The sequence below is a fragment of the Mastomys coucha genome, unplaced genomic scaffold (assembly GCF_008632895.1).
Source record: "Mastomys coucha isolate ucsf_1 unplaced genomic scaffold, UCSF_Mcou_1 pScaffold12, whole genome shotgun sequence".
Lineage (NCBI taxonomy): Eukaryota > Metazoa > Chordata > Mammalia > Rodentia > Muridae > Mastomys > Mastomys coucha.
Window position 1 is genome coordinate 12,770,623 of NW_022196894.1, and position 24,620 is coordinate 12,795,242.

Sequence of the window (24,620 nt, forward strand, 5' to 3'; positions counted from 1 at the left end):
GGGAGGGAGGGAGGGAGGGAGGGAGAACGCTGTAATTGTAAGTATTGGTATGCTATCTATGTGTGTGCACGAGTCCTTCTTAAGTACTTCCTGAGTTCAGGAGCTCTCACCTTGCAGACTCTGTGAGCCAAGTCAGTCTGTCTGCCCCACCAGCCTAAGGACAAGGTAACTTCCTAGAATGCTGGGAACTATGGTTTTTGGAAAATAACAAAGCCACTTGGGGAATACTGTGGCACTGTGGTTTCCCCCTTTAAAAGCCCCTATAAAATGTGGCTCGCTGGGATTCCTGAGAGAGGACCTCAACAGAATCCTTGTCAGTACTTAATTAAACCTTGGCTCAAATTTGGCTCAAAACTGTAAACCTGCTTGTTCTCTGGTGAACCTCAGGATTACCAGCTCCTGAAGACGTGTTGGAAATCATGAAGCTATTCATCTTCTGTACCCTCAAACATGCTAGCCTGCGGAGATTGATATCTCAATAAGATCTAGTTTTTCATTTAAAATCCAATCATGATTTCTCTGCCCCTTCTGTTGTTTTTATTATCCCCTGTGAGAGAAATAATGAACCCATATCCTTTTATATTAGACTGACACTCTCTTTCTGTCATAGTCATTTACATGTTTTTTCACTTCCCAGCTACCTCTTTATCCAGGTTTTCTCTCTATTTCCTTAAAAAAAGAGCCATGGGGATGGGGATGGGGTTGAAGGAAGGTCCACATCCAGGCTGCATTTATTAAGAAGGCCCTCAGCTTTCCTACAGGAAGATAGCATCAAAGTGGCCTGTTGCTAATGAGGGTAGAGGCCTACTAAATCTCACTCTTTAAAAAGTTAATATCAAAATCTCTATGGAACCCAATATAAAGTTCTCTACAAAGAGAGAGGTGGGGAACTGATATTACTCTTTCCTAGTTGGCTTGACTATTGCTTTTTCTCAAACAGCCAAAGGAACTGGAGGCCTCTTTTATTAGTTATTTTGCCCTAGTTTGTTATATGGTCCTGGGTCATGCCTCCAGGCCCCTGCCCTGAGCACTGCTCTCCCTTAGTTCATGCTGGCTGGATGTACTCTCCCACTCACTGTCCTCCACATAGAGCTGTGGCTTAGGAACGCACTGGCTCACACGTGACGTTGGTTTCCACAACAGCAGTTACCTTACAGGACACAGTGAATTCCACCTACTTGTCAATGCTTCCTCTTGGTGAAACACTATCTCTAAAAATCCAATGCTGGCACAGGTCTCTGCAGAAAAATTCCATGATCTGCTTGCTTTTCTTGAGCCACTAGAAATATTGAGTGGAACTCAAATGACTTCCCAGCAAAGCAGCATCCTGTCAAAGATTTAGGATCTTTATCTATATGAGCTTGAATTTACTCATTTTAACGTGGAAGTAACAGAAGTTAATGCAGGCAGTACTGAAAGTTACCCACAGAACGTAGGGCTGGGTTCAGTCGATGGTACAGTGTGCAAATCTTTCTTTAGTGAGCACAATTAATATCAAAGCTTAAAAAATGTTTTTTTTCCTAAAACAGTCTTGCACATGTTACTTTAGGTCAGCTGTTGGATTTTCTATGGATTTACTTGCTTTATTAAATGACAATTTTGTTTGTTAGCTGTTGTGAGTATATAAAATAGTTAAGCTGTGTACTGAACATGTGTATGACCTATCATCTTCACTAATTTTCCGTGTTTGTAATCATGGAATCCTTTCACAATGCCAGTTTTGCTTCTTCAATCTGATTCTGTTTGGTTTTCTTTGTAACAGTGTGAACAAGCATTCCTGAAATGAAGCTGCGTCTGGCTGAGAACAAAACCTCCTGGAAGGGGTTTGTGTCTGCAGACTGCTGGGATCACAGTACTGTGGAGAGACGGGGAGTTTGGAGGTTCAGAAGCGGATTACTATCTCAGGTTACTTTTAGCTTTCCAAGATACCATTTTTTGCCACACTCTGTATCTGAACTAACCAATCATGATAAAGTATACTAAACACCTCTTAGAAGCTATTAACTTTAATTGAACACAAATTTTCACTATCCTGAGAGCTACAAATGTCATCAGAAAGCATCTTGGGCCTTTCCAACCATCTCGTTGTAACCACTTCTCTGGTGTACCCACCAATATATTTTAAACTTGCCATGATTTCTGACTTTCTCTGTTACGTAAAACTATAAAAACTTTATGAAACTGCTTCTACATTGGAACATTGAATTTGGTGTAGCCTACATCTATATTTCTGGGCCACTGTCACTCATAGTGGCTCTAATAGAAAAAAAATCACCTCTTACTCTCTTTAAGATGAGTGCTGTAGCTGTGCAGTGGTGATGTATACCTTTAATCCCAGCACTTGGGAGGTGGAGGAAGAGGCAGAGGCAGAGAGGCAGAGAGGCAGAGAGGCAGAGAGGCAGAGAGGCAGAGAGGCAGAGAGGCAGAGGCAGAGAGGCAGAGGCAGAGACAGGTGGATCTCTGAGTTCTAGCTCAGCCTGTTCTACAGAGTAATAAGTTCCAAGACAATCAGGATTACACAGAGAAATCCTGTCTCCAAAAACCAAGAAGATGAGACCTCTGGTTTTTATGTGGACAACAGGATCTCATGTAGCCTAGGCTAGTCTTGAATTTGTTGTGTGGCTGAGGATAACCTTGACATTTTCATTTCCTACCTTGATCCCAAGTGCTGGATTGTACCATATGTGTGTTTATTTTGTTTGTCTAAATAATTCACTGAGTTTAAGAAAAGTTATTTCATGAGCACAGGTTGGGGCTTATTTATTGGAGTATGGGTAACCTATCAGTAGTAACACCACCTAAAAAATGACTCCTCTTCTCCTACCAGCCATGAACTGCCCACATTCTCAGTCAGGGTAGGTCCTCATGAGCCCCTTCTTCATCCACGCTGGACTATTTGCTAGGCTCAGTTTTGTGCATGTAACCTACAGCTGTGCTGTAAGTCCCTGAGAATAGTGGTGTATCATGTCCAGAAGAAAGCATTTTTCACTTGTCTTAGGATTGATGCTACTGCTGTGATAAAGACACTGACCATAAGCAACTTTGGGAGGAAAGGATTTATTTGATCCTGGGATGTGTAGTCAGTGAGGTAACTCAAGGCAGAAGTCTGGATGCAGGAACTGTAGAGGAAACACTGATCATTGGCTTGCTCAGCCTTCTTTTTTATGTGATCCAAGGCCACTTGCCCAGGGAGTGGCATCATCCCCCAGTTAAGAAAATGCCCTTCAAATTTGTGTATAGGCAAGTCTTATAGAAGCTTTTTCTTAACTGACTTGTGTCAAGTTAACATGAAACTGACTAGTGCACATCATTCTTCCCTATCTTCCAGGTTTTACATTCCTTCTCCCTCTCTTTGGATAGGTTTCGGGAGTAAGGAGACAGATAACATAGATGGCCTGCTTAAGGAAGGATAATTAGGATTTATTTATTCTCAGTACTTTGGTCAGGTTTAAGTTTCTACATTATCCAATGCCCACTGCAAAAAGAAGCTTCTCTAACTAATAATATTGAAGTCATTATTCTATGGGTATAAAACAAATGTTTAGGAGACAGTTTTACAACATGTTCATTTGGTAAAGCAGTAGCTTCCACATCCCCAAGTATAATCTCCTTGGCAGTGAGGTTTTATAAAATACTAGATACAGCATATTAGGCATGAATTTTGTCTTCAAGAATGGACCTCAAATCCAAGGAAAAATGCTTTATAATCCCGAATGGTCATACCACTATTGTACCAGTGATACTACTGTACCAGTATTGGCACATTTCCCCAACAGGATGGTACTATAGCATCAGAGGTCTACCAGTGGGAAAGACCATTAATGACTCTTCTCCCTTGTTATACCCATCCCCAAAAGCTGGCAAAGCTACTCAGCAAAGGAAGCTTCTGGCTCAGCCTTGATTTTAATATGTTGTATTGTCTTCACCAAAAAAGACAAAAACAAAAAGACAAAAACTCATCATTTAGTTCCAGTAGACAACTTTGGAGGTTTGAATAAGAATGGGACAATGTCTCCCATGTGATCATATATTTAACACCTGATTCCCATTTTGGGGCCATTGTCTGTGGACTTCATGGAAACTTTCAGAGATGGAACCTTGTTGGAGGAGGTGGTCACTAGGGTCTAACTTTGAGAGTGTATAGTCTCACTCTACTTTCTGTCTGTAGATGAATGAGTACATGACCAGTTTCCTGATCACCTTACTACCTTACTTCCCTACATGTTGCCATGGCTCTGACACTGTAATGGTTTCTATCCCTTTGGAACTCTAAGCCAAAAGAAGTCTTTTTACTCCTAAGCTGCTTTTTGGTTATAGCATTTATCACAATAGAAAGTATATATAGAACCATATTTCAAAAGATATAATACTTGGCTGAGAAAGATTTTTTTAAAAAAATGTTTTAAAATACAACACCAGGGAAATGCAAATTAAAAACACTTTATAATTTCATACCTCGACCCTTGGCAGAATTGTCAGTGTTTAAAACAAAGAAAGGCATTAAGAAGACAGATGCTAGCATGGATGCAGGGAAAGGGGAACACTTATTCACTGCCTGTGGGAGTGCAAACTGGTAGTCACTATGGAAATTAGTGTGGAGGTGCCTCAAAAAGCTAGAAATAGATCTACCATGAGATTTATACTTTAAAAAACCTGTTTTTCAACCCAGACTCTTGCCAATAGGTTTCTATCCACAAACTGATAGCAAACCCCCATTGTTGAAGACAAACCCGCACTACTTATTGTACATGAGGAGTCTGAGCTGGTACCTACACAGAACCTTTGCCCAGTTTCTAGTGTCTATGCCACGGAAAGTACTCTGCAGGCTATTTAAAGTAAAAAATAAACACTAACCCGACCACAAAACCTTTGATCTTCAATCTGTCCTGTTGCAAAACACACTAGGGTAATGGTGGCACAGACCTTGTAGGAGTAACCAACCAATATCTGATTTGACTTAAGGCACACTCCATGAGATAAAACCCATACCTGACACTAGGTGACTAAGAATCAGAGCTGAAATAACCCAGAGACAGGGATAAAACCAAATGTTACTGGTATGAAAACAAAACAAAAAACCCTAAAACAATAAAATGACTACTACTAATATTCTGCTATGCTCATTTCTTAGTTATGGTTTTCATTGCTATGAAGAGACACCATGACCAAGGCAACTCTTATACAGGACAACATTTAATCTTATAGTTTTAAAAAGGGTTTAGTCCACTATCATCATGGTGGGAGGCATGGCAGTGTCCAGGCAGACATAGTACTGTAGAAGGAGCTGAGAGTTCTAAATCTTGATCCATAGGCAACAGAGGGAAGACTGTGTGTCACACTAGGCACTCTCACAGTATGTGTCTGCCTGACTGCCTGTGTCAGATCTCTCCCCACAGAGCCAAGAGGACAAAATAGTTTGCCATTATGATCCTGATGATTCAAACTGCTCAACGCAGGCACAATGGTTTATGATTGCCACTCTGGATGTTGAGGAAGAAAGACTGCCATTGAGAATCTGTCTCAAAAGCAAACAAACCCTAGAATAACATGGTGGCAGAGGAAACACAAGCAAAGATGTGAGCAGGGCTCTCTGGAGTTTCAATGATTTCAGTTCCAGGATGTCTATATACACATATATGTTTTTAGAGTAGGCTGAAGCTCAGATACCAGCACCTGAATTCCCAGAAGAGATTGGGTAGATTGTGTGGTTGTGTCCCGGAAGACAGCAAGCAAGCGTAACACTATCTTTAGACGGTTAGGAGATACTGGGGAATGGCAGAGGCAAGTGATGAGAGATGTGTATCAGAAGATTTGACACTTTAGACTTGTGCTATGAATTAGTGTGATGTAGTGTTCATAATACCCTCCACTTTGGGAAGTAGACTGAGGTTTGTCCATTAGCTGCCCTGCCACTGGTAAGGTAAATATGTACCTTGATTCACATCAAGGGAACTCTCAGAACTGTTTGTGAGTACTTGTGACGAAGGAGAGATGGATACTATCTTTAGGAGTGATTAATTTAGATTACCAAGAGAAAAATGTCTCACAGGGAGGCAGTACAATGTTTATGGTTAGAATAAGAGCCACAGAACTGGATTTATTCTATCAGACAGCTCACCATTCTGTGCTTAGAATAACATTCTAGTAAGTAAATTCTACTCTTAAAGTACTGAGGCAAAAAACACCCTTAACTGAACAGGTTCCCATGTCTCTGCCTGTTTATCAGGTGCAACAGAGAAGCCTGCAAGGCCTGGGGAAGAGACTTAATTTTTGTGCTCTGTGGCTGATGAATACAACTCCACAGGCTCGTGTTAATCCTTACTCCCACACAATCCAGGTGACTTTAATTTGCTTAATACCATTTGAGTTCTTATACTTTTTCCAAACTCAAAAATTTCAGTTTCTGTCATCCAACTAGACAATCTGAATTGCTAGTGTTATTCATTTATTTGTCTTCATCCAGGGGTAACCTTTATGTGAAAGCAAAGAGGGAGAGATATGATAGCAGCATAAAGCTTCTATCTGAACCAACCCGTGATGATGGGTTTTATGGCAGCAATCTCATCCCTTAGTTACTGTAATTTTATTTGCAATGTAAGTTTTTGCTAAGGGTAAAGCAAAAAATAACTTGAAATGCATTACCTACATTTGCCCCATCCTAGCTAGTCACTCAGTTCCATCTAGGAAGAACCACAGCAGTGAGGAGACAGTCACAGTGGCAGGCACAATGGCATCAGCCTCTAACCCCAGAGCCAAGGCAGAGATCATGATTTGAAGCCACTGTGGGCTATTATACAGCAAGTCCAAAGCTACTCTGTGATACAGAGTGAGACCCTGTCTCAAAAACAAACAAAACAACAAAGAGAAAGCGCATGATGTTTGTGAACACATTATTACCCTTTTCAGAAACACAAAACAATACACATAAGAGGTCTAACATGCTAGACACATAAAGCTCTATTATGTAGTTAATATTTGCCTTTTAAAAATGTTTTCCCTCCTGTATGTGTGTATTTGTGTGCACACATTTACATGCACTGGTGATTGAACTCAGGGCCTCTCATGTGTGGAAATCAAGCATTCAGTCAAAGCTATATCCAGACCCTGAAAACCTTTTTATTCTTGCCTTTATCAGCTTCACTGTAGAACACTTTAAAAATTACATACAATAAAAAACAAAACTATAAAATGAATGACAAAGGAAAAAAGCTAGATTTGTAGAGGGGTATTTAAAGGCTATAGTTCCTCTGAGAATTTCAACCTTTCCCTCTTCCTTCTAAACTAACTTCTCTGTCTTTCATTCAGTGGTACAATTTCACTGCTCCACAGAGAGGGAGCAAGGGAAACTGCGGACGTGTGTGTCAGCACATGCACATTTGCCAAGAAGGAAGATTAAGTGACCATGTGGGTGTTTACGCTGAGATCGGGGCAGTTCTTAGCAGTCCACCAAGAATTCCCGGAATCAAGACAGGCTGGCTGTTCTATTCTAGGTCACTGTCAGAGGCTGCAGTCTCTGAGGATCTACAAGATCTTATTTTCTACTTCACAACCTTTTACTAAGCATCAACTCAAGAACAAGGGAAAAGGAAATGGAGTATGATGTATAAAAGTAAAAAGCAAGAGACAGAGAAAAGCGCCACGGGAGCAGGAAGCGCCAGGAGAGCTTGGCCCACATGAGAGAGGAGCTCCCCAGAAGACAGGAGGAGGGTTGCTTCCCTGCAGCTGGGAACTAGACACAGGACACTGCGTTCCCTTTTCTCAAAAAACAACCAGGCATGGGATCTCAAAGTAAACACTTAATCCTGCTGTTTATCTTTTTAACATGAAGAGATGTTAACAGCATGTTTTTTGCTATACAGAAATGTTTCTTATTCATTTAAAAACCATATTTTTTCTTGTTAAAACATGACAGGAGTGCTCTCTCTCTCTCTCTCTCTCTCTCTCTCTTTTCCTTTCTACCTTTCTATGTACTAAAGTAGGGTCTCCCTATGTATCTCAGCTTGCCTCAAACTTGAAGCTTGTTGTTACAATTTCTTAAGTACTGACATTTACAGGCATATGCCAAACTTTCCAGTATCACTGGACAGGAACAAATAATAACCTTTCCTTGCTAAATGTATAGCTTGTATGATTTGTATACCCTGTAGGATCCTGTATCTACTACCACTGTCATAAGCAGTTTCTCATTAAGCAGTTCCTATGAGATTACAGATACCTTGCTCATCTGTCATCAGCTGTCCCACAAAGGATAGCCTGTCTTAACTCAAGCAAACAATTTCTGGAAAGACAGATTGTAGGTGAGATAGTTGTACACTACAACAATTTCCTCATTCCCAAGCCCCTCACACCACCTTGATGAAGAGTCACGGTCATTGTTGCCCTCAGTTTGTAGCTTGAGAGAGGTTGTCCCAAGCTGTGTGCATTAACAAACAGCCCTGTCTGCTGAAGGTCAGACTTCTGTCTCTGCTGCTTCAGAAACCAAAAGGTTCTTCATTTTGGGGGGATAGGGATATAGAGGTCAACTCGTGAAGGAAAAAGTGGGATGGAGAGCGAGGCACCACAGGCTCTGACTCCACAAAGAGTCCTGATCTATATTATATGACATTAGATCTAAGATGGCTCCCGAACACTGGTGAGACAGTTTAATTCTGGGGACTCTGGAGCCCCAACAAGAGCCCCGCTTGCTGTTGTTTCAGTTCATCAAGTGTTCATGAACAAAGAGACGAGAAAAAGAAGTGTGGAGCTATCCTGATGATGAAGATTGGACCTGCCCCAAGAAATTCAATGCCTCTAATCAACAGGAAGTAGTCTATTTTGTTGGCTGAAATAGATTTATTTACCTTTTCCCCTCTAACCTTAGTCTTCTACCCACGGTTGGGGGTTTGGAAGGGATTAGGGTTCAACAAGGGTTGGAAGGGTGGTAGAGGTTAAGAACCTAATAAAATTGTAAAAAAAAAGGACGCCAGCTAGACTTGTCTAATGTAATGGTTTATAAATCATCTCATTTATAAGTACACATATATACTCTATCCTCTCTACCAAATGAAAACAGCTTTAATAAAATGCATACATGCAAAGCCCTGCACCTAGTATTAATGAAAACCTTATAAGTTATACAATTCTATGAAAAGCTGCTTCAGGAACAAAATTACTGAAACCTGTTAAATTGTTTTAAGGTACTTTAAATAAATTATTTTCAATATTTTAAACCATATGCAATTTCCTGTACCAGAGACAGTAAGTAGCTAAGAAGCCACTGTTAGATGGCAACTCTGTCTTTCTTGGAAGGTAGTTCCAGGTGTGAATTTGTTTCAGTCTGCTTACTTCAATCTGTAAGGTGCCTGTTGAGCCTGTATAACATGCCTCCCAACTTCCTCCCCATTGGGGTATTCTCAGCTGGTATTACTCATGCTCCCACTAGACACCTTCAGATCTGTTTCGCTATGGAGTACCCTATATCTTTTTGTTCTTCCCATGAGTGATTGGCCAAGTCTCCTCCCCTAGTAGTTCTATCACTGACCTTCCTTCCTGCTAACTTTCTAGAGGCCACAGCCATTATTTACATCTGTCAATCACTTTTGTAAAAATTATAGAAAATATTGAAACATCTTGAAATTTCTCCCCTAAATTATTCCAGAGAAGTTCCTTCTGAAGTCTCTTCATCTCCAAGAATATCTATGTCTGTTTAGTATAAGTGAGAACTTCCCATACAGTCTTGGGCACTGCCTCCATTTGTGTCACCTTGCTGGTCATGGCTTTTAAAGCTTCACAGGGCATCCTGTCAATAAGTCTGTCTCCTCTGCAAATGCTAGAGCTCCTCATCATTATCGTTCTTTCACTTTCATGACTCTGACAGAATTTTTCTCAGGCATATGATAATCTCACTATTACTTTTCTTGTGCCTGAGTTACAGGGATCCACTGAGCGTGCAAGTACACATGCAATGGGCATTATCTACCACATCACTGGAAGGTAAGTGTCAGAATATATTTAGAGTAGATATTGTATTTGGTCATCAAATGACCATAATGTTTTTTGGTTTGTTTGTTTGTGTTTTTTTTTTTTTTTTTTTTTTTTTTTTTTTTCCGAGACAGGGTTTCTCTGTGTAGCCCTGGCTGTCCTGGAACTCACTCTGTAGACCAGGCTGGCCTTGAGCTCAGAAATCCTCCCGTACCTGCCTCCCAAGTGCTGGGATTAAAGGCGTGCACCACCACTGCCTGGCTGCCTGGCAGGTTTTCAAATGGTAAATCTGTACACCACCTCCTTCATATTGCTAGAGAACAAACCCAGGGCTGTGAATATGGTAGGAAAGCCTTATTTTTGCCCTACTTTTTCTTTTTCATATTGGCATTCCTGGGAAGTCAACATAGGGCCCTACCTGTGCCAGGCAAAGACTCTACCACTGAGTAACATCTACAATCCTCTCACTCTTTTGAAATAAAAATGCAAAGGAGATAATGTGGGTATATACAGATATACCATTAATTTTCAAAGTATTCTTTTTCTTCAAAGTGCAGACAACAGACCCTTGCAGATTGTGCTACAATCCATAGTTATCATTATTGTGATGTTCAAACTGCCCAAAGTATGGCTAATGTGAGCCACTGTTAACCTAGTTCTTGTATCCTTTAAGTCCCTCTCTCCTGCTTCTTTTCTCATATGTCTCTCTCTTTGGGTGTTCTCACATACATGTGAGTGTACATGTATGTGTGTGTAGGTCCAGGGTTGATATTGTAAATCTTTGATCATCCTCCATTTTATTCATTTGGGGCAAGATCATTTAGTTGAACCCACAGCTCATTGTTACGGCTACTTTTGCTGGCTAGCTTATTCTGGGACACCCCATCTCTGCCTTCTGAGTGGCACAGGTGGGCTACCATGCTAACTCAGCTGGGGACCTGAACTCTGCTCATCTGCTTGCATGATAGCCAGGCACTTTACTCAGAAAGCCATCTTCTCAGCCCTTCTGAGAAAGGTCACACACTGTCGCACATGTTGACCCCAAATTTGCAATAGTCCTCCTGCCTCAACCTACTGGGACAGTGAGCATAAGCTATCATGCCTGGGTTTTTTGGACAAAGTTTCACTAGACAAAACTTCTTCTCTAATGATGCTGGTGTTAAGTTTGTTATGCTCCTGACTCACTCTCGGATGCTTAAATTATAGGCATAAACCACCATGCCTGGCTCCTTTTCTTATTGTTTTTATTTTAAATATGCTATCAGTTGAAATATGGTTATATCACTTTCCCTCCTCTCTTCTCCAAACCCCTCACTGCATACAGAAATACATATAAATATAACTTTTTGAACCCATTTTTTTTGTTGTTGTTGTGTGTATACAGTCTCATGGTTGTTGACTCTGGCTCACTCCTAGGAAAGGGTATTTCTCCTTCTCCTAGCAGTTCTCTTTGCCTGTACATCATTGACTAGGGGTAAGACTATAAAATTTCTTCCTTTGTATGTTAAATGTCTATTGATATTGAATTTGTTCCAGTTTTGTTTATACAGCCATTTCTAGGAGGCACTGCTGCACATCAGACTCTCTAGTATTCTGACGCTTATAATCTCCCTGCCTCTCTTCCTTAATGTTCCCTGAGCCATAGATGCAGGGATTGTGATGAAGATGTACAAGTTGGGGTTGAGTTCTCCATGGTTTGTTGATCTCTACATTGTATCTAATTGTGGTGTTCTGCAATGGTCTCTGTTGTAAGGGGGGGCACTTCTTTGATGAGAGGTGGTAACTACACTTATCCAGAAAAGGCAGGTTAATCAACACCCTTTTCTTTTGTTATTGCCAATATTCCATACTCAAAGCTCATTTTATATTTTCTCTTATCCAAATGCAGAACCAGACATGTTGCAAAGGAGCCCTGTTTGTATGGTTGCTAGCTGTAGTTTACCTCTGCTCTAGAACCCTTTTAGGTAGATAGAGCTGGGCAAAGTGTTCACATATAGTCTCATACATATCAATACACAATTAACTTCTGTATATTCCAATTCCACTCATCTATCTGTTTTGAAAACCATGAGATGCCAACTACTTCTAATTCTAACTAAAAACGCATTCATTTTTATTTTACCCTCTCTGTATTTGTGACTGAAACTCAATATGCCTAAAATGAAGGGTTACCTTCTCAGAGCTCTCCAGTTCAGTTTTCTCCTAGATTCCTCATCCCATTTAATGGCCCAGCACTACAGTGTTAACCAAACCTTAGAGTTTTTCCATATCCTTCCTTTCCTGTATCACTAATCACTGATAGATCATTGCATCTTCTAGTTGTTACAACACGTGCCAACTTTTTTATTAGCTTGCTCTCATAAAGGAAGTAGAGCTTTTTCCTCCTCTGTTAGTATTCATAACTACTTTCTCCTATGCTTCAAAATTTCTAATAGCCACAGAAGACACAGAGAATAAAATCCAAAGGCCTTACACTACTGTTTCAGTCTTCATGACTGAATCTCAATGCTACCCATTCTATATACTATACAGGCATCTTTAAGCCTTTCTTTCATATTAATACCTAAGATCTGCAAATTTATGCCTAAAATGGCTTCTGAATCTCTCTACTTCCTATTGGTTCCCCATTAGTACTCTAAGCTAGGTCATCTGTCTGACGGGTTGGATTCCTGAACAGCCTGGCTTGGTTTCTGGTCCCACACTTGCACTTGTACATTTCATTTGATCTTCAGTAGCCAGAGCAATCTCTTCAAAGGGCAAATCAGATACCATCCATTGAATTCTGAAAACCTTGAATGTGCCTCATAATCTGTAGAACAAAAGCCTAAATTCCTGTTCTGCCTTTCCCTATGCCCCCCTGTCTTGGCTTCTTAGAACTACCACATTCCTGGCACATAGAACAGAATAAGCTCCTTTAACATACCATGGACATTTATATCTGTAGCTGTCACCCTCTATGCCTGGGATTTATGCTTTCTGGAATTTCTCAAGGCTGCTCCACTTTGCAATTAGGCCCCAGCTAAAGAGCTTCTTTAAGCTTTCTTGACTGCTTTTTCCAGGTGACTGTGCCCCCCTCTATATATTATTCCACATGGCAGTGGTTTTTTTTTTTCACATGGTAATAGTTAATATTCTATAGGAGTTCAACTTTTACCATGGCCAGACCATTTTCTAAGAGCTTAATGTTGTCTCATTAGCATACATCAGCTCCATTGCACAGATGGCAGAAGTGAGGCCCCAAATAGTTATTACTTCCAAATTCACATAAACACATGCTATCTCATTGCATATCTCTGCTCCACTTAAAAGAAAACTTGAGAGTATGCCTTATCTCTTGTCCTTTGCTCTATATACTTAACCCTACAACATAAAATACCTTATAAGTGCTTAGAAAAACATGTAACATGATCACCCCCACCATCCTGAGTTTATCTTCCACTTGGGGTTTATGCTATTTAGTTGTCTGATCCAAATCTTCTTGCTAGGTGTGTGCTTTAAACCTATGATCCTCATGGTTTTTCCTCATTGGTTATTCTCACAGGACTGGCTTAATGACTGTGTACCTAAGCATAATTGTGAGGTACAATCATTGCTGTAGACCACTAAGCAGCTCTCTGTCCCAATTGTTAGCCAGGACTGAGTAAAGTTGGTGTCCTCAGGTTCCACACTCTAAACCACCACACTCTAAACCTTTGTGACCCAGTGCTAGAATTTAAACACTAATTAAAAGCATCTACATGTCACTAACTCTGATGACCTCAACAGAAGTTTATATAGTTTAAAAGAGCATATCACTGGGGGTGTGGGGGGAGGCAAACCATTATTGAGTGGGAAGCATATGTTGCTATACAAGGTCATAAGGTACACAGATAGACTTTAACTTCCCTGGTATAGGAAGGAATATCTTTCTAATGGAACAATATCATAAATATTAGAGCTCATACAATTCCATGTTTTCTAATAAAAAGACTTTTTGTTGAATAATATACAAAGAAAGTATTCTATGAATGAAAGAATTTCAGCTTTCTCTAGCATACAAAGTTCAGAGTTACAGACTTATAAAGAAAAATAATATACAACAGAAAATAAATCACTCAAATGTTAGTATTTTCTATTAAGGTAAGTAGTTATGGATTACAGGCTGAATTTGGTTAAAATACTGTGTGTATATATTTGTCTCATGTATGTGCCTGGGTGGGTGGCTGCAGAGGTTAAAAGGTGTCAGATCCCCTGGAACTAGAGTTATGCATGGTTGTGAACCATATGTGGGTGCTAGAAACTGAACCTGGGTCCTCTGCAAGAGCAAAAAGGATTCTTAACTACTAAACTATCTCACCAAGAAAGAAAGTTCTAAAATACTGAGATAGGATCTGACTATGCAATCCTGGCTGGCCTAGAACACCCTATGTAGATCAGACTGGCCATGGTTTACAGAGATCTGCCTATCTCTGCCTCCAGAATTCTGGGATTAAAGATGTGTACTAACACTCCCAGCCTACATTCAATTTAAAAAGTGAAGTGTGTAAGTGCTATATTAGCATTTTTAGACCTTTATAAATCACTTCAGTATTCTATGTGTTTAAGATGCTGGTTGCAAAGACTAACACAACAACAATAGTTTTCAATATAGTAGAATAAATAAAAAATACTAGATTAACTTCACAAGATTACATAAGCTACAATCCTTATGTATGAATAAAGGATCCATTCTAAGAGCTTTATAAGTCCCCAAATTTGAAAAAATTATTAAGTATTTCTACATGTTCTGTCTTTTCACCAAATTGCTTTATTTACTTACTTATTTGAGTAGGTTTATTAAGGAAAAAAATATCAGAAAGCAGAAGTAGCTACAAGGAAAGAATAACTCAAACTGAATTTTTAGCAAAAATTTCCCATATACTAGAACAATTCAAATCTGTTTTAGTTGTTGCTAAAGTACTATGTTTTATTAATGACATTAAAAATAATTTTTTGATGTGTATAGGTGTTTTGCTTGCATATATGTCTATAAACCACAGTTTGCTTGAGGACTATGGAGGCCAGAAGAGGGAATCGGGTCCACTGGAACTTGAATTACAGATGGTTGTGAGCCACCAGCTGGGTTCTAGAAATCAAACCCCAATCCTCTCGATTAAGTAGTGACCAAAAGTAAGCACTGAGTCGTCTGCCTAGCTCACATGACTTTTTTTTTTTTTTTTTTTAAATAAAAACTACCACTACACAAGCCACTGTTCATAGGCCACACAGAACACTAGGGCCTGTCTCACACAGAGCAAGCAAGTGTCAAATTTTTATCCTAGTCGGTCACTGTTGATCACCTACCATGTCCCTTAAAAGAAATTATGGTCATGCATAGAGATTGCTCTTGTTGGGTCCAAGCCAGGAGTGAGGTTCTGAATAGATCTGTGGACAGTTAGCGCTCATAAGGTCTAGGCTAGAACCCATTTTCTTAAGAGTACTTCTTAACACTCTGTTTTCTATCCAACCTACTAGAAAGTATTACATTTCTGTTTGCCACCGACTTGTCTCTCTGGGTCTTAGATACACTGAGCTGGGAGAAGGTGTTGCCTTCTGGGCTTGAATTGAATGCTCAGTTGTGGCCATATAGTCAGGCTTCTTCTGGAGTATCCTCAACTGAGGCTGTCTCACTTCATTAGAGGGTGGCAATTTGAATAGGAATGGCCTAGAGACTCATATGTTTATATGCTTAGTTCTCAGTTTGTAGAACTGGTAAGGATTAGGGCGCTTGGCCTTGTTGGAGAAGATCTATCATGGGATGGGCTTTGAGGCTTCAAAGCATAGCATTCCAGTCACTCTTTCTCTGCTATCTACCTTTGGATTATGATGTAAGCTCTCAGCTGCTGCTCCAGCACCATATCTGCCTGCCTGCTACCATGCTCCCCACCCTGATGGCCATGACTCACCTTATGAAACTGTAAGCAAGCCCACAATTAAATGTTTTGCTGTTGTTGTTTTATAAACTGCCTTGGTCATGGTGTTTTGTCACAGCCATAGCAAGTAACTAAGAGAGAGGGTAAATACCCAGCAGCCTCCAACCACGTGTGACATGCCTGTGTTCTTTTACTTAACAAATTTTAAGAACTAGTAAACCCTTTGTTCTTTTTTATTCTTTTAAACATTAATAACAATAATTAATATTAATAAATAGTAACAGTAATAAATATTATTATAATTGTGGGGGGTGGGTGGGAAGGGCAGGGAAAAGAGGTGTGGCCTGTGTGTGCATTGTAGAAGTCAAAGGACAACTTTATAGAGTCAGTTCTCACCTCTACACAGGTTCTTGGGCTTGAACTTGGGTCATTGGTCTTAAAGCTGCTCAGTTTGCATGGCAAGTACCTTTACCCTCTGAGTCATAGGCTGGTCCTATTTTTCTTAACAATTCCATTGTTAATATATACTGCAATGACTGTACTCTTTAAAAATGTCTCAAGTAAATTTGTTGGATTGAAATTTGCTTGAAAAAAAGCAGAAATAAATTTATGACTAATCTTACAAATTACATCTAAGTATCAAAAACAAGTCATGCATTAGAACAGCAAGTAGAACACAGCAAAATAAAAATTGATTTGGTTTGTTAAGAGTATAATAACTGAAAATGCTTAGAATGCATAACTACTTCTTATATTTAATTAAATTTCCCTTTAAATCTTAGTTCAAATTACATCACAAAAATTCAGGTTTTGTTTGCTTTTGTTTTTCCAGCCAAGGTTTCTCTGTGTAGCCATGGCTGTCCTGGAACTCATTCTGCAGACCAGGCTGGCCTCAAACTCTCTACCTCCCTGTTCTAAAATTCAGTTTTAATACTACTAAGCAATATATAGAGACTTTTAGACTTTGGAGAACTCTAAATAAAACACATTGATAATAATATTTAATGAATGAAATTTTATGCTCGTAAAGATTTGTTGATATATTCTATCTCTTTCAAGGCCTTTATTTCTGTTTCTAGCAAGTTCTTTCTGATTCTTTTGGCAGCTATGAAGGAGTTCTGTCACCTTCCATGGGACTTCTAGCACTCCTGAAGCTGAGCAACAAACACTGCTGCTGGAGTTCCCTGGTGATTTGGAACCTGTCAATCTGAAGCGTAGGCTGTGGTGCCCCTCCTGCTAGTTTAACGGAGGGCCAAGGAAATAAAACATTCAGCTTGTGAATTCAACTTGTGACCCACCTTCCACTGAGTGGTCTAGATACAGAAGCAGTAACAACAGTGTCAATTCCCTGGGGTCAGCTATGGCTTGGGGTATAAAAGAACTCTGGCCACATAGAAGATAGCTCCCACAGTGGCCCTGTTGCTACTTAGAAATTCCATTTTCCCAATGATTTTATGATCCACTTAAATCTTTTTTTTTTTTTTTCTTGAGACAGGGTTTCTCTGTATAGCCTTGGCTATCCTGGAACTCACTCTGTAGACCAGGCTGGCCTCGAACTCAGAAATCCTCCTGCCTCTGCCTCCCAAATGCTGGGATTAAAGGTATGCGCCACCACCACCCAGCCCACTTAAATCTTTTTAAGTTGCAAAGAGGCGAGTTCATTATTACCAAACCTGACACATTCATCACATAGTCAATGAATGAGAAGTAAGTCTCAGATAGGGAAACTCTATGCACCCTCCCCTGAACATCTCACCACACACCTTTAAAGGGCAAATACAAAATGATGAACAAATAATGTAGTAAGATATGCCTGTCTATAAATATTATTATCTCTCTTTTTCTTACTATGGCATAAACTTGTAATATGTCTGTTCTTGTAAAAGTGGGGATTCTGATCTCAAGACAACGCTTTATTTATGGGTCTTTTATATACACTTGAATTCATATCTGATGAAGAGAATATCTCTAGTGAGGCTAGAGAGATGGCTTAGTATGTAAAGTTCTTGCTATATAAGCATGAGGGCTTGAATGAAGATCCCTAGCACTCATGTGAAAGCCCAGTGTGACAGTACATGCCTGTAAGGCCAGTGCTGAGGTTAGGGGACTAGTTTTGGCTGTATTTGGCTAGTTTTATGTCAACCTGATGCAAGCTAGAGTCATTTTAGAAGCGAGAACCTCAAATCAGAAAATTCCCCTGTCAGACTGGCCTTTGAGTAAGCCTGCAGTGCATTTCCTTGATTGATGTGGGAGGATCCAGCACACTGTGTGTGGTACCACAATGGTAGTCCTGGGTGACATAAGAAAGCAGCCTGAGCAAGTTAGGAGGAACAAACAATCCAGTAGGTTGTATTGCTCCACAGTCATATCAGCTCCTGCCTCCAGGTTGCTGCATTGAGTTACTGCCTTGAGTTCCCTCAGTGATATATTACAAGACAGAAATATATGAAATAGCTTCATGGTGCTTTCTGGACATTTAGTCTATCAAATGTATGATCTCCAGCTTCTGTGAGAGACCTTGTCTCAGAAGCAAAGGTTTGTGTACACCTTCGCTTCTGTGTGTGAGGGCCTATATAGTGAACTCCAGGCTACCAAAAAATAACAACATTGGCAGACACCCCCACACTTGCACATTCATGTGAACACCACACAAATATAGCTTAGTTTTATAGGATTCACAAATATAATACCCACTCCACATGTACCCATACATGTATATACCACACAAGTGTGTGCCACACACAGATACATCTTTAGTTTTATGGGGTTCCCAAGGTAAACATGGCACTCCTACATTTACTCACTGCTGTATGGTAAGTAGGAAACATAAGGCATAATAAAGTACATCATACATATATACATACATACATGTTGTTTGATGGTGATGAACAATGCAATTAGTAGAGAGAATCTCTTTATTTGACAACTGCCATACTTGGTTCCTAAGTGAAGGTTGCAAACATGAATAAAACGTGTTTCCTAAATTGCTGAAGTTCCGATATGTGTGAGTTCCACAGAGATCAAGTAATATACTTTTGAAAGTAGTTAATGTAACAAAAACTCGAAACATTTTATTTAAAAAGATCAACATCACCACCACATACACCAACACATACACAACTACAAATATACAAACACATACCACAGCCAGAATAGCTAAATAAAAAATATTGAGAATGCCAGATGCTGTTAAAGAAGCAGGCAACAAGGTTGGCTTAATGTTTCTGATAGAACTATAACATGGAATGGCCAACTGTGGTGAATGGATTTAAGGCGATATAAAATTACAAAGCGAAGCCTTACTTGTACAGGTGCAGATACCAGGACTGGGCTTGTGAGTATTTACTCACAGAATCCAAACTTGTCACATAACTTCATTCATAACACCACAAACTGGGGCCACCCTGAATGTTCTTCAGCATGTAAATAAGCTACAGCTATACCCAGCCACATTATGGCTATGGATGCACTCATGCAACACCTATATAACATCCTTGAAATGATGAAACTAGGAAAATCGAGAACATAGAGGTTGGAGATGGAAGATTTCATCTGTTTGGTATTTCACTGTGATACCATACATAATGAGAATACATGTGTGACAGAATGCATAGAATGTATATCTACCTACAAAGAGTACAAGTAAAACTTTTACAAGTAAAAATAGAATCCTAGGCTGGTGAGATGGCTTGGAAGTAAAAGTGCTTGCCACACAAACCTGAATACTTGAGTTTGGTCCCAGAACCCATAGGAGAAAGAGAGAATAGTGTCCTGATATTTGTTACTGGCCTCCACTCACGTGCCCAGGTATTCTCTGTCTTTGTCTGCCTCTCTTATACACTTATGATAAGTTAAATTAAATAAAAAAATAAACAAAAAATAAAAAGTCAACCTTTTCTCTGACACCAATGGCATTAAAAACTTTACTGAACATAATTATAGCATTTACTAATAAAAATCTCTAGGATCTATGTTGGCAAACAAAATCACTACTCTAAAAAAAAAAACCATAAACATTATGGCCCAACACAACCCAAGAATAAACATCTTTTTAGTTAGTATATTCTCATCACAATTTTGATTAGACAGAAAAGTTACACATCTGTGATAATGACCTTTTGACCAGGGTGTGCTAGGTGAGAAAGGACTTTTACAGTCCATACCTCTCCGGAACGTGGGAGTGACTTAGGGTCAGGCAGGACAAGGACACACACTTGAAGCCTGAGATACAGCAGACTCACTGCAGTGGCTGCAGTCCTAGACTTTGTTTAAATGGGTGACGTGACCAGAAAAGACCCTCCTCTTTCCTTCTTCTGTATTACATTTGACTGGTGTATGCTCTTTCATCTTTTTATCTTTCCCTTCTTTTGTCATTTCCAACTTAGTCTTAAAAAGATAGGAAAAAGGGTGTTGCTGAAGGCCCAGTGGTTAGGAAGGTGTGATGCTCTTTCAGAAGACCAGAATTTTACTCTTCTTAGCAGCTAACAGGTGCCTGTATCCACTCCAGGAAATCTGATGCTGTCTTCCAACCTCAAGGGGTACAGAGCATACCCATATGCAGACAGACACACACACACAGACAGACACACACAGATAGACACAGACAGACAGACAGACAGACACACCCACACCCACACCCACATCTACAGCAAGGAAGAAGGTCTGGAGACTGAGATTCTGCTCTTTTTCAAGGCCTATTCCTTTCATGAGGAAGAACACTGGAATCTTTCCTAGCTGTCTGGCTTGCCAAAGGAAGTTAGAGTAACAACAAAACACTATTTACTTTCTCATCTCATCAGAGTCTAAGATGACTGACCTTTGTTTCAAATGTTTTTTACTCATCAAGAAATAACATGCTAAAAGCGATGCTAATTTACTTAATTGTTGATTATAGATACCTGTTTTGACAGGAAAGTTCTTTCCAGGTAAAAGCTGACAAGCTCATGAGGCAAGGAAATTAGTTCTATTTAAAAATCATCTATAGTAGTGTTGGTTCTCAGCAGAGTGAACAGTTGAGAATAACTTCTTTGTGAGTGTGACCTTGGGATTTGAATCTGCAGCCTCATGTGTGCTAATCAAGTGATACACTAGTGAGCTATATTCTCCAGCCCCAAAATAACTCCTTATACTGTAAATGTGAAATAACTTGGGTACTACTTTCATTAAGGCTAACTGCTTCTTGCATTTGTCAACTTTACTGTTCATAGTTAGACAAACCTGGCTCCATGTTCCATCTCAGCCTGGGATGGGTGTTCAACTTGAGAACCCTTCAGGGAAATCCTGGACAATGGGCATCTCAAACTTACCCCTTCTAGAACTGCTGTGTAGATGCCCTGAAGGCTTGGGACTGTATGGAAAGTTTGAGTACTTTACTTCAGGACTTGTACACACAAACAAATGAATGAGAAGAGATCTAAAGACCATAGCCCTAGCACTTAGGAGTTCTACTAGCCAAGTTCCTTCCCTCTTGAATAGTCAAAAGTGTTGAGCAGAAGAAAACATTCACTGATGTTCTATGGACAAAAGGTTTCATGACTTCAATCTAAAGTAAATATAACATGTAAACTAATCACAAGAGAACAGAACTCTGAATAAATTTACTACTTTTTTTGCAAATATTGCAAATCTTGAAAATATTTAGGTCTATTACTCTGAGGCTAATCCTTGGACTCCACAGGGTGGAGCAAGATAAGCAACTCCTGTAAGTTGTCCTCTGACTCCACACCGGCACCACGGCACAAACATGCCTCCTCCCAAATAATTAATACTGAAGGATCAGGCTGACAGTTCTGTGGTTACATTATTCCATGCACAACCTGAGCCATGAACACAAACAGCACAAAACGAAATGTTGAATAATGCTGCTTTTATTTTGACTTCATTCAGATCTAGCTCCTGTCTGAGTACCATGTGTTAGCTCTCAAATATTAGGAAGCAAAACTTTACCACTTGTTTGAAAGAGAATAAATGAACCAGTAGGGTAAATCACAATATAGGATAGATCACTATTATAACAAATATTTTTCATGTTATATAATAAAAAAATGTTGCAAGAAAGTATTTTCTGGCCTCACCTCCATTTCTCTAAAAATAGTCAAATCCAAAAGGCCTCACTCATATGTTCCATTTGGGTGCTGGGATGGGGGATGTGTGTACAGACTTCTCTTTCACATCTGTGACTCCTGCAAAAATATCTGGCAGTACATTCAGTTCTGTGTCTTAAAACTCACAGGGCCAATTCTAAAATAATGTTATAAATGCTCATGGTTATCATCATCTAACTAATCTAAAATGGTAGGTCCTTCAGCTTCCTAAGATCGTTGTAGGGAAATGGCTAAATTCTATGTGCTGGTCTGTTTAGAAAGATGTACAGTTTGTCATGAAATTTAAACCTGAATTTCATTATCAGTGATACCCATGTGGCTTTAAAAATATCTTTAATGTATTAAATATGCAGCACTTAGGAGGTAAGAATCCCAAGGACTATAAAGAAAAGCTTCTCACTTCCCTAATAGAAATCTTTCTTAAAACTTAAGGGCACAGAGAATCCACAGCCTTACTCAAACCAAAAGTAGAAGCTTTAGGACACATACAGATACAGCATCAGCTCTTTGAGCACATCTAGGACAGGACAGAACACTTTTACATCAGGGTGAAACCTTTGGGAATGATCACAAATGTGGGTGTGCTTCAGCTTCTTCACTACTGCCTTCCCCATCTGAAGCCCTTCTCTTGGAGTGTCAAGGCTGTTGGCGACCTTCCTGTTCTAACAGTCTCTATCTTTCCAGTAATGCAGGACTTTCACTTTTCTAAGTCAGGAAGCAGATCTGATTTACAGATCACGAGAACAAGGAACAGGAAAATGAGATCAGCCACACAGGCAGGCATGCTCAGGAGGTAGGGCCGCCGACTGTGTGTGCTATCTGTTGAGTAAGAAGTTTATGTCTTCTCCACATCTAGCACACACTCTGAGTACGGCAGCCAGGATGGATGCATGGGTATCTAAGAAAAGCTACTATCCAGTGGACGTTCAAGAATAATATTTAGAGAAAAATGAAGTCACTGGAGTACTGCACACATTTACTATACTACAAAATAGTGTGTGAAATTATAACCATCTTTCTCTGTAATGCTGAGAAACCTGAAGCTGCAGGCAATAAATAATTCCACGTCACATGCCAGTCAAGATCCAAGCTGGCATTAGAATTTACACCTTTGATTATACATCTTATATTCTTTCCCACTAACCTCTACATTTTTTTTTAAGATTTTACATTAATTCTTGCTTTAATTTTATACTTTTATTTTATGCTACTTGCATTTTTTCTTTTGGGGTGCTTCTATTTCCCCTCACTTTCCTCCTAGAAGTTAGAGGAAGTATCCATGGGAAACACAAGGTGATACATACACTGGTCATGAAAGCAAAGGGCAGTAGACAGGGAGCAGAGGAGGGAGAGGAAGAAGGAAGGGGAACAGTGGCTAGGAAAACAAGCCAGACACAATGATGGTTGGTCTACAAAAGGAGCAGAGCTCACTGGATACTGGCAAAAAAGAAAAAAAAAGAAAGAAAAAAGGAAGGGTAAAATTACTATATAATTCTTTAATAAAACTTTCAGATTTTTATCTTGGTTCAAAAATCTGAGGTGTGACCTGCTTTGGTAGTGGTTGGGTGCTGAGGATCACAAACCCTAGGCATTGTACATGGTACTAGTTCACGAAGCTATGTGCCCCGCCCTGAATAATTTTACGATTTATAAAAAAAACATGAGAGGTAAGATGTTTAGAGAAAGCTTAAGATTTCAGAGCCAGTTTACATCATGTGACAGGAATCAGATGATATGAAAATTAATATATGAATTAGTTCATATACTATAATTATTAACATATGCTTATTATATGTTAATATACAATATACCACTGCAATTTCATTTTTTGAAGGTAGTTAAAAAAAAAAGCCAAAGCCCATACTTTCACCTTCCATCACTGTTTTGATGTACGATGTGTGAGGTTAGAGCTGAACCTACAACAGGGGTTGAAAATTCCCTATCCTTATTGCCAGTACAAAGAAAAAGCTAGACATCAAGACATCTCCCTACTTAAACAGATCAGAAGCTGTGGACCAAATGTTCACTTCTACCATTTTTATAGGTGAACATCTACTGGCCCACAGCAGTATCATCTATTTATGTGTTACTTCTATGCCTGCTTTGGATGGTTGTTGGGAATAGAGAAACTGGCGTGGCCTGCCAAGGCTAAACACTGTGTTTGCCCATGTTATATTTGAAAAAAAAAATCAAGACCTAGGGTAGTCCAGCCAATTCATCTGTCTACCTCATTAACTATGAACTATTTCTGTGGGATGGTGATGGTAACAGCTGAGGACCCACTTTACCCTAACATATGAATTATTAAATCATTTATTTATACTGTTCATGAATGGGAAGAAAGCATCAGAAAAGTAAAAATTTCCTTAAATGGCTAAACTGGCTTCATCTCTTTACACATAGGCTGCCACATTCAAAGAAAGAATTCCAGTCCTTCTCTTTTCACAAATTACTCATTAAGCATTTTTCAAAGGCCTAAGCTCTTTTTGTGAACAATGAGACTGATTCATAGAGCAGGCTATTTAAAAAAATTGGCTAAAATCTCTAAGCAAGTCACACACACACACACATACACACACACACACACACACACCACACACCTACTAAGCCTTCTTATTTAAGAAGTTTTTCATTTTGTTAGATAGAAAGAAAAATACATTCTAAT

The 24,620-nt window shown here is 39.5% G+C and overlaps 1 protein-coding gene across 8 annotated transcripts in view; it reads right to left on the reverse strand.

Moving 5' to 3' along the window:
* Spidr (scaffold protein involved in DNA repair) overlaps positions 1-24,620 on the reverse strand; it is a 254,641-nt gene that overhangs the window by 50,259 nt on the left and 179,762 nt on the right. The window contains exon 1 of one of the 8 annotated variants that reach the window (XM_031363199.1): positions 16,248-16,453. The exons of the other annotated variants lie outside the window; for them this stretch is intronic. The gene's annotated coding sequence lies outside the window, so the exon portion shown is untranslated. Of the gene's footprint in view, positions 1-16,247; positions 16,454-24,620 lie in introns of those variants that run through there. 8 annotated transcript variants of the gene reach the window in all.